General features: G+C 41.7%; 1 long non-coding RNA gene across 1 annotated transcript; it reads right to left on the reverse strand.

The window, feature by feature from the left end:
* Nucleotides 1–3088: 3088 nt before the first annotated feature.
* Nucleotides 3089–14653, reverse strand: LOC135278592 (uncharacterized). Its single transcript, XR_010346038.1, has 3 exons — nt 14272–14653; nt 4203–4328; nt 3089–3344 (listed from the first exon to the last, which is right to left on the reverse strand). It is a non-coding gene; the product is annotated as an uncharacterized LOC135278592 (long non-coding RNA).
* Nucleotides 14654–15453: the final 800 nt, after the last annotated feature.

Here is a 15453-nt window from a genome sequence, read left to right on the forward strand (position 1 = left end):
ACTCTTTGGACTTCAATATGAAGCATCAAGTTCTGCAAAGGAGTGAAAAGCAGCCATGAGATGCCAATCAGCTCATCCAGTTGCATGACTGGGTTTTTATTTAATCTGTTCTTTTTCCATATCTTTGTTACTTTAACCTTCATGGAACCCTCATGTTCCTCATGTACTATTTCTGTTTAATCACCACAAGAAGTCATTAAACGTTCTCAAATGAGGGAATGAGCTGTTGGACATGTTGCAGGGGAGAATCAAATTTATGACCATTAAAATTTTCATTGGAATTAACTATAAAAGATTAATCTTAAATCAATATAAACAGATATCAGGGGATAGTACTAATAAATGTCAAAAGCAGATGAAAAAGATGAAAGATTAACACAGAAGTGTTATAATTTTATAGCAAAGAGGCTTCAATCATAACCTTAATATGAATGCTCCACACCTAACTGGTTGTTGTCTTTTTCTTGCAGATGATTGGTGGGATTCTAAGATTAAATCTGCATTTTCCGCAGGAAAGCTTTCAATGAATATTATTAAAGTATTTACAAGCGATTTTTCAATAATAAAGAAATGGCTGAGAAGTACCACTTGTATTTTTTGTACTGTTTTTTTTACTCCAATTCCTCCATTCCTCACTCTGCCTGTGGAGCTCCGGGAATGAGAAATTTGGAATATTTCCGGATGAATTACAGAGGGAATGGGCCCCTTTTCCTTAGTCAGCACTTAAAGGAAGGAAAATCAATGGCACACACAGAGCACTTGGGCCTTCCTTCCTCTTTTCCTTTTTCCTTTTCCTTTTTCCTTTTTTCCTTTTCCTTCCCTTCCCTCCCCAGGGACTCAGGTGAGCAGCCAAATATTCCAAACAAACCTCACCCCTCCTTTCCATGGGAACAACCCCTAAGTCCAAGAAAAAGCCAGAAATATTGCTAAAAATTGCTAGAAATGTTGCTTAATGAGTGTCAATAAAAAACCAAAACGGTTCAGTGTGGATTAAGAGGATGACAATGGCTGGGGAAGCCTGAGGGGTTTGTTCGATGGATATTTGTTTTTTAAAGTTTATTATTTCATCTGACTGTTCCAAGAAAGCCCTGGGTCCAACACAGCATATTCCAAGGGTTCCATTTAACAATCTCCCTGCCATCAATAAAACCATTTGCTTAAGTGCTTTCCTGAAGTGGCAGTGCCACACAGCTCTGTTATCCATCACCCAGGGAACGCTTCCCTGCCGCTCCAGAGCTCACAACCAGAAACACCCAGCTCTCCAGGGAGGGTTTCCCAGCAGCTTCCCAGCTGGGTGAGCTTTGTTATTCCACAGAGATCAGGGCAAGGGGTGAGATAAAGCTCCAAGGGGAGGAATGGGGAAGGCTCCTCAGCCAGGGACACCGAGAGGCCATAAAGACAATGAGAACTCCATTAAGTGAGGAGCTGGAGCAGCATGGTCTCTGCTGGCTCCTGCTTTGGTTTCCAGGAATTCAGAGCTGATTCCTTTCTGACCAAAAGCTGGGAAGAAGAGTTGTTGGAAACCCAGGGGTACAGGCTGGGCTGAGAGAATGGCACAGGAAAGCAATCTAGGAAATGAGGTGCTGTTAAAAATGCAGTAATTTAAAAAGAAAATCTATCTCTGCTTTGAACAGGTCCATTTTTAATTAAATCACACACAACTTGCAAAGCTCGTTAGCTGGGCAGAGTGAGCTACCTGACATTCCTTCAGTCAGCAGAGCTAAAAATTGAGGTTTTAGCTACAGGACCATGCTAGGAAATATAGAAATGGCTTATGCTTTGTCTACAGATTAATAAGAGTTGCTTTTTCACTGTTTTGGTGTCAAATATTAAATATAAGTTAGAGTTACATCCCTTAGTTTCTGTAAGTCTGTTGGCACATTTCCAGTCCAGCCAGGACCACAATTGCTATCATGGAAGGATGTCTGGCACAGATCCAGTGGGAACACACTCCTGTAATCCCCACGTTCCTCCTCTGCGTGGCTGAACCCACCCTGCCATCCCACTTCTCCAAACTGGGAGCTCTCCAGGCTAGCTCTGGCCACATCCAAGCAAGAATAAAGGCTGAGCTGTTTTTAGAGGCCTGGAATCTCCTCCAGACATTCAGCTGAGCAAGGCAAGGAGCTGTGAAGCCTCACCAAGGCACCGAACACAGATTTTCCCCCAAAGAGACTCTGGAGAGAACAATTTGGATTCATCCCATGTTGTGTCATTTTCCCAAAGCACATCACAATTCAAGATCAGATGCTGTGAGCTCCGACTCAGACAAAAGCAGTTTTCATTTTATAGTAATTGACAACCAAAATATTTTGATTTTGTTTACCAAACAGACGGAGAAATAATATCAACTGAGTCATTTCATTGCTGTGGAAAAGCAGAACATATTTGAAGTTCATTTTCGAAGTATGTGCAGTTCTTCTCAAAGAAATGCAAATAGACATTCTGTAGAAATGATTTTTCTAGATAAATATGTTTCTTTATGTCTAAACAATGGATCTTTATCCTCATTCCAATACCACTTTTGATCCAACAAAGTATGGCAGAGGTGATGAACATTAAAATTTAATGCCAGTGGAATTTATGAATTTTTATTAGGTCAAATTAGAGGCCAGTGGTAATTAGAGACCAGTGATCATGATAATGATGAACAAGGTAAGAATTCCAATGGATCTATGGCACACAGAAAGAAGAATAAATTTTGCAGTTCTCAGTGCAAATGAGGAAATGACTTTCTGTGAGTCTCTAAAACACAAAAATAATTACTGGAAGTCAGTGCAGAACACACTGCTCAGGTGATGACTCAGTGGGTAAGACCTGAAATCAGAGGAGAAATGTTATAACAACACTCCTAAAAAACCCCAAACCCTCTCATTCTTATTTTAATTGCTGCTGAACACAAAAAGCACGAAGCGAGAAGGCGTCAGATGTAGAAGGAACAAGTGTCAGGATGGTTTGAACCATAATCATGAATATAAATCACTTGATTATGTCTGAAAATTAATAACTGCTGCTGCTCAAGATAGCAAAGGGTAGCTCTTAGTACAGCCAAGTCTTATGTATTGCCAATATTTATTATCTACCTTCTCAACTGACAAAGAAATTACAAGATGGCACAAAAAAAGGAGAATTATTTTTCTTTTGGCCATTCATGCATAAATATGTGGAAATATCAAAATGTGCCTGGCATTATTACTTGATCAAAATCTATCATGTGCTTTTTGATTTTTTTTAAGCTGTAATAAGAGAACATCAGGGATATTCCAGAATGAAAATGTCCTACAAGCAAGAGATTTGAACCCGGCATTTGTAGCTGACAATGTTCACTCCAGGATAGAGTTCACTGCCTGTAAATGAAGGGGAAAAAGACAATTAATATTTGCTTCCAGCTAATTGCTGGCTCCAGATAATGCACCAAGCTGAAAGTGACTCTCAGCTGCATCCCCCCAGCTCTGCTTTGGGCAAAATGGAGAGAAAGGAATTCTTCATTTGCATTTGGATGAAAACACCGACCACAGAAAAGCTGAAAAAAATCCCAAACAAGCAGAAAGACATTTAGTAAATTAGCAATTATCCTTCCTCCTTTATATCTGAATTCACAATTTGCTGATTTTTCAGACCAAGCCTGCTGTGGGTGGTTTTGGGGTCCTTTTGCTGGGAACAACTGTCAGGTTTACTTCCAAATCATCCTTTTCTCAGCTTCTTCAGCTCTATGTGACTTTTTTTCCATGTTTCTTCCTACCTGGAACGTACCAGCAGAAAGGAATTTCCACTCCTGCTGGCAAACCTAGAAACAGCAGGGACATTTTCTGCACAGGACATATCAAGGTTAATATTCAAGTTAAGTTTGAATAAAGTTTTTAAGAAAAATATGGGTATTGCTTCTTATGAAACCTAACTGGTGAGAAGTTGAAGAACTGGTTAAGAAAGGATGTATCATGTCTTAAATCCCTCAAAAAATGTCCTTCCTTCTCCTTTGATTCCTTAAAAACAGGGGAAATTCTTAAACCTCCCAAGGCACGTCATTAATTTTGTGCCTTCTAGAAATGCATAAATTCAAATGTGGTGTGCTTAAGTAAAGCAGATACTCTTAAATAATTCAAATATGGACAAATGAGAGTCTTGGATTTAAGAGCCCAAATCACCCCTTTGTATTTAGGCTGTCCAAAGACTCACTAACACAAAATAAATATTGACACAATCACCTCTCTATGCCAGTTTGGAGACACATATGCACAGACCACCAGGACACCCAGGAGTCTGCCAGCTCCAAAGATCCTTGAGTCATACATCAGGCAGGTCCAAAATAGCCTTGGATGGATTTTGTAATGCTGGTTAAGAAAAAAAAAAAAAAAACAATAAATTGGGGACACATAATTTCTTGGCTTGTAAATATGCATATTTTTATGACCAGAAAAAACAGAAATTTTAGGGTTTTTTTCAAATGAAGGTTAATATCTAGCTTAATAATTACAATAATAATAATAATTAAAAGAAAGCATGTTAAGGTGAAATTACAGATCTGCAATGACAACAACTAAAAAGGAATAAAAACCTCCAATTAGTAAATAACACTCAAATGCACCTTATAAAGTCCTAACTTCATTATCCACCATTCCTACCCTATTCCACTGAGTTTTTTCATGTTTTTACTGAACAAAAGCTGAAATGACAGATTGTGCCCCAGCTTTTGGAGAGAGGAAAAGATAATTCTGAAAGGAGCTGCTTAATGAAATCAGGGCTTTGACCCTTTGTGGTTTTTTTGTCAGAGCTTTTCTGCTGCTCCCATGACTTTCCCTGTCCTTGCTGCAGATGGTCCAACAGCCAATTCCTGAGTTCCTTGCTGCTCCTGAGCAGGAAACAAAGCAAAGCCACCGTTATTATCTCTTGATTCCTCGCCAGCTTTTTGCTTATTTAGACATGATATTGCTGGATATTATTCAGCTTTGCATTTCTTACCAGTAAAAAAATAATAGATGGCTATTGTAGGAAAACAAAAGGATTAAAGGCTTAGGAGCTTCGGGTGCATGTTTAATATTCAGATATTTGTAATAACAACTGAGAGACGCACACAACATCAGTGCCAAGAAAGTGATTTCCTTACACCTGTTTTTGTGTGGTAATTCAGGGAGCAGTGCCCAGGAGGGCTGGGCAAGGGACACTGCTGAGGCAGAACCCATCAGCTCATCCCAACACCATCCAAGATGTGGGAAAACTCAAAATTCACAGCTTTAACCTTCATTGCCACTGTCACCTCCATGGAATTTCAACTCCTAGTTGTTGAGTCTTAACTTCTTTTTGCCAAGGTAGGGATTAAATCACAAGATGGGATTTCTTGTTGGGACTCAGATGTTTATTAGTTCTTATCCATGTCACAGTCTCTCACAAACCCAAGTTCTGCAGCACTTCACTCCAACAAACTGAAAATGGAGCCCATCTCTCTCTACAAGGCCTTTTAAGGATAAACTGTCCAACTAAGAAATGACACCACAATTATTTCTACTTTTAACCCAATAACCAACCATCTGTGCCCCATAATGTGGACTTTTTATCCAATTACACAAAAGCACCCAAACCCATGGAGAAGAAGGTGAAGGAGAAGAAGAAGAAGAAGGTGAAGAATAAGGAGCAGCCTCCATCCTAAAGCCTCCTCCTTGTTTTATATATATTATTGTGTTCTAAACCCTTAAACTCCAAGTTTCCCACCCTGTGATATCACACACTTCTATTCAAACTCCACATCCACAATTCCAGTTCCATCATTCCACTTTGGAAGCTTCTTCATGGCCTCAGGTCAGTGCAGAGTTCTCTTGGGGGTCAGTGCCTGTCAGTACAGAAAGTCTGAAATTCTCAGCATCCAGGGTTCCAACACCTAGTGACCTCTAAACTTGCACCCAGGATACACTTTTTATATCCCTGGGATAAAGAATTCCAATCGTCCATGAAAAAATGTTCAGCCATGCCATTAGATGCCACAAAACCTTACAGATTCTCATCACACTGGTTCCAAGATTTTCTCTCCAAGCACAACAGCTGGAAGATGTATTTGTTTGGGGGTTTTTAATGATATTTTTATAGTTTCTTGTAATTCAAGTGGGAGTGGGAATGAAGGCATCAAACAGTGTCAGACTTTGTTCAAAGCCCCAGGGAGCAGCGAGGCTGTGGGTGTTGTTCATCACATCTCAGCAGTTCTGCTCCTAACTGGAAGATTCTCCATAGGAGTGACACCTCCTCAATATTTGCACACATTTATTTATATAAACACACTTATATGGATTTATTTCAGCTGCCTTTAGGAGTCCTAGATCATGGAGATGCCCTGGTCAGGCTTGAACCATGAGGATGGAAATCCATGCAGAGATTTGGAGCTGAGACTACCAAAATGTGGTTTCAACAAATTATTTAAACACCTCCATTTATTTATACTTTGATCATGGAGCAAGCAACACTAAAAACAACAAGCAAGGAGCTAAAAAGGGGGACAGCTGATAAAAACTCTGCGGAAATCCTCAAAAAAATGTTTAATGCAAAGTGTCCCCAAGGTGTGACACGTCCCAGGGTACCTCACCCATCAGCCCTCTGCTCGCAGCAAGAGTCCAAGGCACCAAGGACTGGTGTCAGGAGAGCCTCAAGTCTTTATTGAACGTAGGGAACAATACCTTGGCAAATTGGGCAGCACTGGAAGCACCACGATAACCCTGAATCTGCATTTTGAAGGCTTTCAGGGCCCGTGGAAGCTGTGTGCTGTGAGATAAAGCAGCTGCCTTTGAAAAGGAGACTTTAATCCATTAGATATTTGCCACCTAAATAGCTCCACTCTGCTAGACCTGAAGCTTTCCCTGGAACACAAGTGCTGTTTCCCTTTTCTGCATTTTCCCAGTTATCTTGTTTTACAGCTTTCTCCACTCCACTCCTTAGCCTGCATTTAGGCAATTATTTCCCTTTCCTTTCAGCAGAAATACAATATCTGATGGTGGCAAACAGGCAGAGCACAGAAATTCCTGAGTCTCACTCCAGCATCTTATTACACTGCCCCATTTTCTCATTTGTTGTATAATTATGGGCAATTAGGGCCGAGAGCACCGAGGTCAGTTCTGTTTCTTGAAGTGTGTTTGCCATAAAATCTCCATTTTAGCCCTGCTGTAGCTCATTGAAATCCAAATAGCACAGAGGGGAAAATACGTAGAGTTTGGTTCAGTGAAAGCAAATTTAGAATGGGCTTCCTTCAAATGTCCAAAACCCAGAGCAGCCCCTCTGGGGCACAAAACCATAATTGGGACTCACTCTTGTTACTTTCTGGTTGTGGTTCCTGGAATATGGGTGAAACATATCCAGGGAAGACACCACTCATACTCTGAGTCTTCGAAGAAGCCACAGATATCAACTCCTGTCTGAAAGTTTAAAAATTATCTGATTGGAATAAATTGTGTACAGAGTCAAGGTAAGTTAGTGGAAGGTAATAACTCATTAGCTTATAAGATATTCCAGAAAGACTGAACTCCCTCCCACCTAAAGGAAAAAGAATTCCTTACATTTTCCCTCCCTTTGGTGTTCTAATGGTCACATAGATAATGCACATTCAACAACTGACTGAATTTCTCAAACTATTAAATATATCACTCAATTCATGGGAGTTTGTGTTCCTTAGTTGCTCCACCAGGGATACAAACACCTCTCTGTGATGGTGTGGATGCACTTCTGCTCCACTTCCTTGGAACAACCCCTTTGCACCCCGAATCACTACAGCAAAAACCAAACACAAAAGATGTCAGAAACTTGCCCTTATTAAATCCCACTGCTCTCCAATGAGAGCCCCATAATTGCCTAAGCTGCTGCTTCAATAAGGCACTATTTGCTTATTTTTCTATAGGATTTACAGCTTTAGTGACACCATAATTACAGCAAAGATACACAAGTCACTTAAATTACCACAGCAATTAAACCACACTAATGTGCCACAATTATTTCCTCCAAGACAAACTTTCCTAGGATCCTTTATTCCTTTGTTTCCTCTGCTTGCTTTCCCTGTGTCAATAATGCTTTGGAAGTGGCAGCTAAAATTCCAAAAGTGAAGACAGCAAATGTCACATGTAAAATTGCTCAGGGATGAGCACAGCTCAAGAGTTTTACTGTTGAGGTAGCATCTCTCTGCTATAGCACTGAACCAAAATATCCATGGAAAGCAATTATTCATGTTAAAAACCTTGAATTTACCTCCAAAAGGTTCCTATGTTCAGAGCTCTGGCTATGCAAAAACCCCATAACAAAAGAATAGCATCAAGGCAATATCCCCAAGTTTCTGTGCCTAACGGATGGAGGACTGAAGTGACACCAGGTTACATAAAATATTGATGCTCACTTTTCAGTTACAGGGTTTTATGTGTTTTGCATGCAAAAGGTCTTCCTGCTTGGAAGGTTTACTACCAGAATAAATTATTATTACAACGTGTCTTCGTTTGCACAAGTGCTTCTTCAGCTGGCAGCAAAGAATAACTTGGGAGCTGATGTATAGACAGTTTTTTAAAACTCACATTTTTCTCTAAAATTTAAGTGCAAGGATATCTGCACAAGCTGTGTAGTTTGTCACAGTGATTTCTTTTAGGGTACCTCTGCAAACGGGAGGAGGTTTGTCACTGCATTTCAGTTCACACGTAACACCTGGCAAAGATGGTAATAGTCCTCCTAGTGTATTATTATTTCCCACTCAAAATGCCCAAATCCCATCAGACTGGGCTGACAGCACAGGGATCAGACATTCCCTCCTGTCCTGGCAGCAATTTCACCCCTGCCTGGACCGGCAGGGCTAGCCTGGCACGCTGCCAGGGCACCATCCTCTCACAAATCCAAACTGCCCTGATATTTCCTCTTTTTATGGGAATATCAAAGTTCCCAAGGGCTTTAAGGTCATTAAGAGCTGTCCAGAAAATCTGCTCCTTGCTCAGTGGCTGAATTGTAAATGCAAGAGCCAGCTCTGTTATCATCAGATCGGGTGTTTTCTAAAGCAGGCTGGGGACAACTCAGAGGGACAGATAATGAAGTTGGCATTGGAGCTGGGAAAAGAAATGCTTCAGAGTAAAGCTGTGTGCTCACACTTTGCATTTTAAAACTCTTCAAACCTCAATGCTGAGGCAGTCTATAGGAGGAATATTTAGTAAAGCCAGGAAATAAATGTGATTATTTCTATAACAGACCTTGTTTATCATGAGAAAAATGTGAGCTAATTCAGATTTTAGTCCTGCAAACCAAATTAACTTCATGGTGTTTCACTGGGCCAAATCATGCTCTGCACTGCCTTCTTTAGTAATTATATCCTGACAGTGCATAATTAGTGTCTCAAGTCGAATTCCCCCACAGCCATCAAATTTGCAAAGAAAACAAAAACTAAAACAAGGCGCAGGTAGAAGGCTCAGGAGACACGAGGAGCAGGAGTGGGGTGTGTGGGATGTGTGTGTTTAGTGCAGTCACACACAGGGCTAATTTAGAACCACGATTTTCCTGACTCCAGCTGGATCTAGCCCAGATCCAGGAGGCTCAGATCCTGTGGAGAGTCCACCAGCAGAGCCAGGAATATCCATTTGCCAGAGGAAGAGGCTGAGCACAGCACTTTTTACCCCATTCCTCCTCTTCCAGCACAGACCTTCTTCTGTGAGCCCTCCTTGCCAGCTCTGGGGCGACAAAGAGGTACCAAAACACAGGAGGGACACCCTAAAGAGCCATAAATCCCCATGGCTCACCAGCAGAGGTGTCCACCCACATGTTTCTTGCTTAATTAATTAACAATTTAGCTGCTAATGATGCTCACTCCATATATACCCACAGTTCTTGGCAGGGAGCTCCATCAGACAGACCCCTCACCCCACACCTACCCAGTGGTAAAACTTTCCCCTCAGAAAAAAATATCCCAGAAAATGGGTCTGGGCAAAGAGGCACCAAAAAAATTCCAAATTATTGATTACACCCAGGGCTCTGAGCAGGCTGAAACAATCCAGAAATAATCTGTTCCATCACATTTTGCAAACCAGGGGCAGCTTCTGCCTGCTGGGGAAAAGCAGCAAGAGCTGGTTGGAGCCCTTTGCTGGCATCACCTCAGGAGGAGAGAAGCTATGGCTGAGTGGCAGCTCTGGAGTAAACCAAGCTTAGGTGAGCTCAGATTTAAGTAAAAATGTGATCCTTAACATGGTGCAGATTCCATTTGAAGGCTGTCACATCTCCAGGGGCAAATTCTGCATAAAGCAACAGCTAAATTTTCAAGGAATGGGAAGTTGGAGTTGAAAACAGATTCAGAGATGAGTGCATTTATCTGTACAAGATAAATCAACAAGAACAGATCAATATTCCTCTTTCCAGCTGTTAGCAAAACACACAGCAAAAGTCAATTCCATTAATAACATTCCTTCTGTTAATTTAATTTTATGCATTTTACCTTTCCTGTTCATTAGAGACAAAAAATTCCACTTCCAAATAAAGATTATGGGGATTTCATATATTTAAGCCAAGCTTAATTTCAGTCCTTTTTTATTTCTATGGGAAGCACTGGGGAAAGCTTTGACAGGGAAGCAGACTCTGGACTGGCTTGGCCAGGAAAACTTCAGGTGTGACTCCTCCTGTGGTCCCTGATGCTGCCAAAAATGCTTCCCTGGGCATCTTCTCCTGATGGATGGTGGGAAACATCCACAGGGATGCAGATGATGTAGTGATTAATATTTCCATAATGAACAAATAATCATCTATTATATAACTATATATTAATATCTATCTGCAGTTATAGCACCTGAAATGATAAACCCCCTTAAAATTGTCTGGTTTTGTCAAGTTGAGAAAAAGTTGTTCCACTCTCCCTATGTGAGTATCATGTCTGCTAAACACCACAAATACCACACAAAAATATGGCAAAAAAAACCAGTTTCTACTTAAAACTCCACTGAGTGAGTGGATAAAATTATATTCCTTTGAAATTTATAAACACCGAGGTATTTTGGCATCTCAAAGTAAGCAATTTTCCGTGCTTCCAGGGCAAGGCTGGGTTCCTGCAGATCCCTGTAAGCTCTGCGTTTAATGAAGCTGAAAATAACCTTCAAATCTGAGGATCAGCCTCATTGCAGTTGCTCCCTGCTTTAAATCTGCTTTAACTCACAATTGCATCCTATTTAGGATTGTTTCATTTTAGAAGTGATGTCTGATGGAAACTCAAGGCACTTCCAAGTCTGAAGCATTTGCCAGGTAGAAATATTCAAAATCTAAGAGGAAAATGAGCATTATTAACCACAAAAGGAAAGAAATGTAATATTTTGATTGGTTCCCTGGGTTGTGGGAGACCCTTTGATGTTGTTTAGGAAATACAAAGTTGTTCATTCTGGTGCAGTTGGTTTCTTTGGGGGTTATTTATCTTTACTGCTAAACAAAGCATGGAAATCCTATTTTTTGGACAGATGAGAGAAAATAGCACATTTTGGTGGTGGTGTGGGCACTCACCTGCCTGTGGACAAGATCCCTGAGGACGTTTCCCACCATCCATCAGGAGGGGATGCCCAGGGAAGCCTTTGGGGAGTCACACCCAGGGACCACAGGAGGAGTCACACCTGAAGCCTTGCTGGCCAAGCCAGTCCAGAGTCTGCTTCTCTATCCCCAAGGAAGAAAAGAGTGAAATTATTCTTGGCTTAAATATTTAAACCACCCATAATCTTTATTTGGAAGAGGAATTGTCTGTCTCTCTTTTTGTGTGACATTTACCAGACATGATTCTCACACAGGGAGAGCAGCACTTTTTCTCAACTTTACACAGACATTAATTTTAATGTTTATCACCCTGAGATAGTTATTAATATATAGTTATATAATATATGATTATTTGCTCATTATAGAAATAGTAATCACTACATCACCTCATCACCACTAAAATGTTTATGCCTAAAGAAGTCCTTAAACAAATAAACACACAGAGAATTACACTGACTCTCTTTTGGGGGCTCAAGTGTGACAAATACTGATGGAAGACTTTCTAATTACCTGGATAATTAAGAGGTTTGATGCACCGTTGCAATTTTTTCTCTAGAGACCACAATGTACTTTTATGAAATTAAACAAAGGCCTAAGGAAAATTTTCCAGAGACAATATTCCAGAGAATTGTTTCAGTGTGGTCCCTCAGGTGTCTCGTCCCCCTCCCTGTACCTGTTTAATCAGTCAGGCACTGCTGACTGCCAAGTCCATCTTCTGTGCCCTCTATAATTGCAAATCAATCATTGCAGAGGATTCCAAGCAAGACAACAATACTAATAAGAGCAAAAAGCAACCCTCAATTAATGAAACTCGAAGCCTTGCTAATCCAAGTGGCCCAGCCCTGTGACAGGTAATCATTCCTGGCTGATTTAATGAGCACCTTCATCCTGGCACTTCTCTGCTCTGAGGGCACTTGGACACCTGTGGTTTGGTGGGTTTGGCTTCATTTATTTATTTTTTAGACCCTAAATGTGTTGAAAGAATTCAATGGATAAGTCCACGCAATATTTTCCATACAGAGTCACTTGCAGTGGCAGTTACTTTATATATTTGGGAGCTGTTTATGGCTGGAACAAGTGCAGGGATGTGCCCTGGGCTCAGATGGATACACACCCCCAGATTTGCCTCTTTGCATCAGCTGCACTTGTGCTTTTTGCTCAGGGAAACTCCTGCTCTTGACAGAAACAGGAAAAAAAATATGCAGATATTAGTCTGGATGGGCAGCTTTACTAAAACACCCAGGTGTTTGCCTTGTATAAGCAATAATTTTTATTTTTCTGCCATTTTCACCTCCAAGCTGTTTGCTCCAGTCCCTGTGTGTGAATGGAATTGCACTAAATGGGACTGGAAGTGAAGCAGGTGCTCTGCATTACATCCCTGGAAGGCAGTGGTTTCTGAGGTACCAGGAAATGTTTTTATGGTTATAGGGCTTTTTCTACACATTTTTTCTGCTCCCTCAGTCTCCTGATCCTTGAGCAGGGGTGTGTTGATGCTAAAATCCAAGGAGAACACATCCTGTGACTGTCACCAGGCAGAAGAGGATGATCAGGGTGAACTCCACCCTCTAAATTCCTCTGGCCCATCCAGACACAGAGAAACCCCACAGGCAAAATTAAAACACAAGTGACAGCTTTGAAAGCTCCATAAATTACACCACTTACTTATTCAATTATCAACACTTATAAATAATTCAGGTTTGAAATCGTGCCCCCTAATCTCAGGGTTTAAATCAAAGACCCTTTAAGAACTCTGTGAAGCAAATCTCCAATTCAGGACAATTCACCCAGCACAGATTACAGCATTATTACACCAGTGGGCAAGCACTGAGAAATGGTTTTTATTCCTTGAAAAGCACTTTACACACAGAGAACAATTTTCTCCTGAGATGAACTATGGAGTTTCCTACAGGTTACTAAAATTCCTAAAAAGGAAAAGAAACAAAAAAAAAGGTTGTGGGCTTTTTTTAGCATGTTTTCACCTCTTTTAGAAATAACGTCCAGCTGATGTTGATTTGTTAAAAGTGAATTAACCACAACCTCTAAGGAACTCATTAACATGCTCAGAACATGTGAAAAGGCAAGACAGAGGTAACAGGGTGAATTTCCTGTTTGTCCAGTGGGAGAACAGATCCTGGGCACAAGCCCTGAGATGTCACCAGAGGTGCAGCTCAGTGAGAGCAGCAGGAACTGTCACAAGAGCTCCACTGGTGGCTGCTGAAATCCCAGCTCAAATATGGGAGCATATTTAGATGGACTCCAGCCTTAAACTGCTGAAAACCTCATGGTTTTTCCTAAATTCCTTTTTTTTACTGAGGCAGAGTGGAGCAAGGAGTGCTGAGCCAAGGGGGCTGTGCTGGCTCAGAGAACAACCCAGAGCCATCAACACTGAACTGTGCACCAGCAATCAAACTGATTAAAACTAATTAAAACTAATTAAAACTAATCTCAGCAGCCAGATCAATACACACTGGCAGCTACCACTGCATTTAACTTGTGGTTAAGGGCATTTAACCTTATAAAACTGAGTTAAATACAGAGAAATTGGTCCTTTTTAGCTAAGTGTGGGAATGTCTGTGCACAGAGAAGCTGTGGCTGCTCCTGCATCCCTGGAAGTGTCCAAGGTCAGGTTGAATGGGGCTTAGAGCACCCTGAGAAAGTGTTGAGGGCAGAAAAAATGAGTTTTAAGGTCCCTTCCAACCCAAACTGTACCATGGTCTTCTTAAACAAGAAACAGAAGAAAGGAGAAGGAAATATTTAGTATTTAGTTTGGCTACTTACTGAGTTGTTGTTGGAAAAAACTACTGGGAATTAAAATACTCCATTCAAACCAGGAGCTGCAGCTGCATGGGCTGGAAATCTCATCACAAATGAGATTATTTCCTGGGCTCCTGTGCTTATAGCTCCCCTCCTCCTGGGAAGATGATTAGCTAAGTAGTTCCTGTCACCTGTGCTGCAACTCCTCCATGGTGCCTTTGCTCCATGGATTCTTGATTTCTTGATTTCCAGGTGTCTTGGGTTGGCAATGCAAGCTGTGGCTGGGGTGTGTGTATTCAATTCCCATCTGTCAGAGCTGGGCAGTTCTCTGCTGTTCATGGGGCAGTTTTTTCTTTATCTCTCCCACAGCCAATCCTCCCTCCAGGAGATCTCCGCTGTCCATGGCCACTGAGTGTCCCTGCATGGCTGAGAAAATTCCAGCATCCCATGGGGAGATGCTCCGCCCAGGGGAGGAGCCAAGCATTCCTACCTGGATACAATCTGAGCCTGGGACAGCACAGCAGCCTTTGCCCACTGCATTCCCACAGGAGCAGCTTTCTCTTGCCCTGCATTCCCAGAGGAAGAGCAGGCCCATCTCCAGCAGCCCTGGAGCTCCAGAGGAAAACCCCAGCCTTGTGCAGGATCCCTGCTCCAGCAGAAGCACAGCTGGCACTGCAGGAGGGCTGAGCCCCCATGGGATGGGGCTGTGCCACCACCCTGACCCACAGGGCTCAGCTCCTAAACTCTGGCAATGGTTTGTTTTGTACTACTGTATTTTTATTTTATTTTTATTTTTTCCCTAATAAGGAACTGTTATTCCTATTCCCACATCTTTTCCTGAGAGGCTTTTAATTTCAAAAATTATAATAATTCAGAGGGAGGGGGTTTACATTCTCCATTTCAAGGGATGCTCCTGCCTTCCTTGGCAGACACCTGGCTTTTCAAACCGAGACACCAGGGCTGCTGTCACAGCTTTCTGTGGCCTTGCTGCTGCTGCTGGGTCTCTGCGGGAGCAGCCCAGTGTCAGAAACCTCCTGCTGTGCCTCAGACTAAGTGAGAGATGTCACCGACCTCCTGCCTGTCCCTGTTCCTGCCTCTCACACACAGGGCTTACCCTTGTGCTCACATTTCCAATTTGCTCCAGGTAAGGATTCAGATATTCCTCACACTTCCATCTCGCAGTGCTGGAGCTCCCAGCTGACAGCT

This window comes from Passer domesticus, chromosome 11 (assembly GCF_036417665.1).
Source record: "Passer domesticus isolate bPasDom1 chromosome 11, bPasDom1.hap1, whole genome shotgun sequence".
Lineage (NCBI taxonomy): Eukaryota > Metazoa > Chordata > Aves > Passeriformes > Passeridae > Passer > Passer domesticus.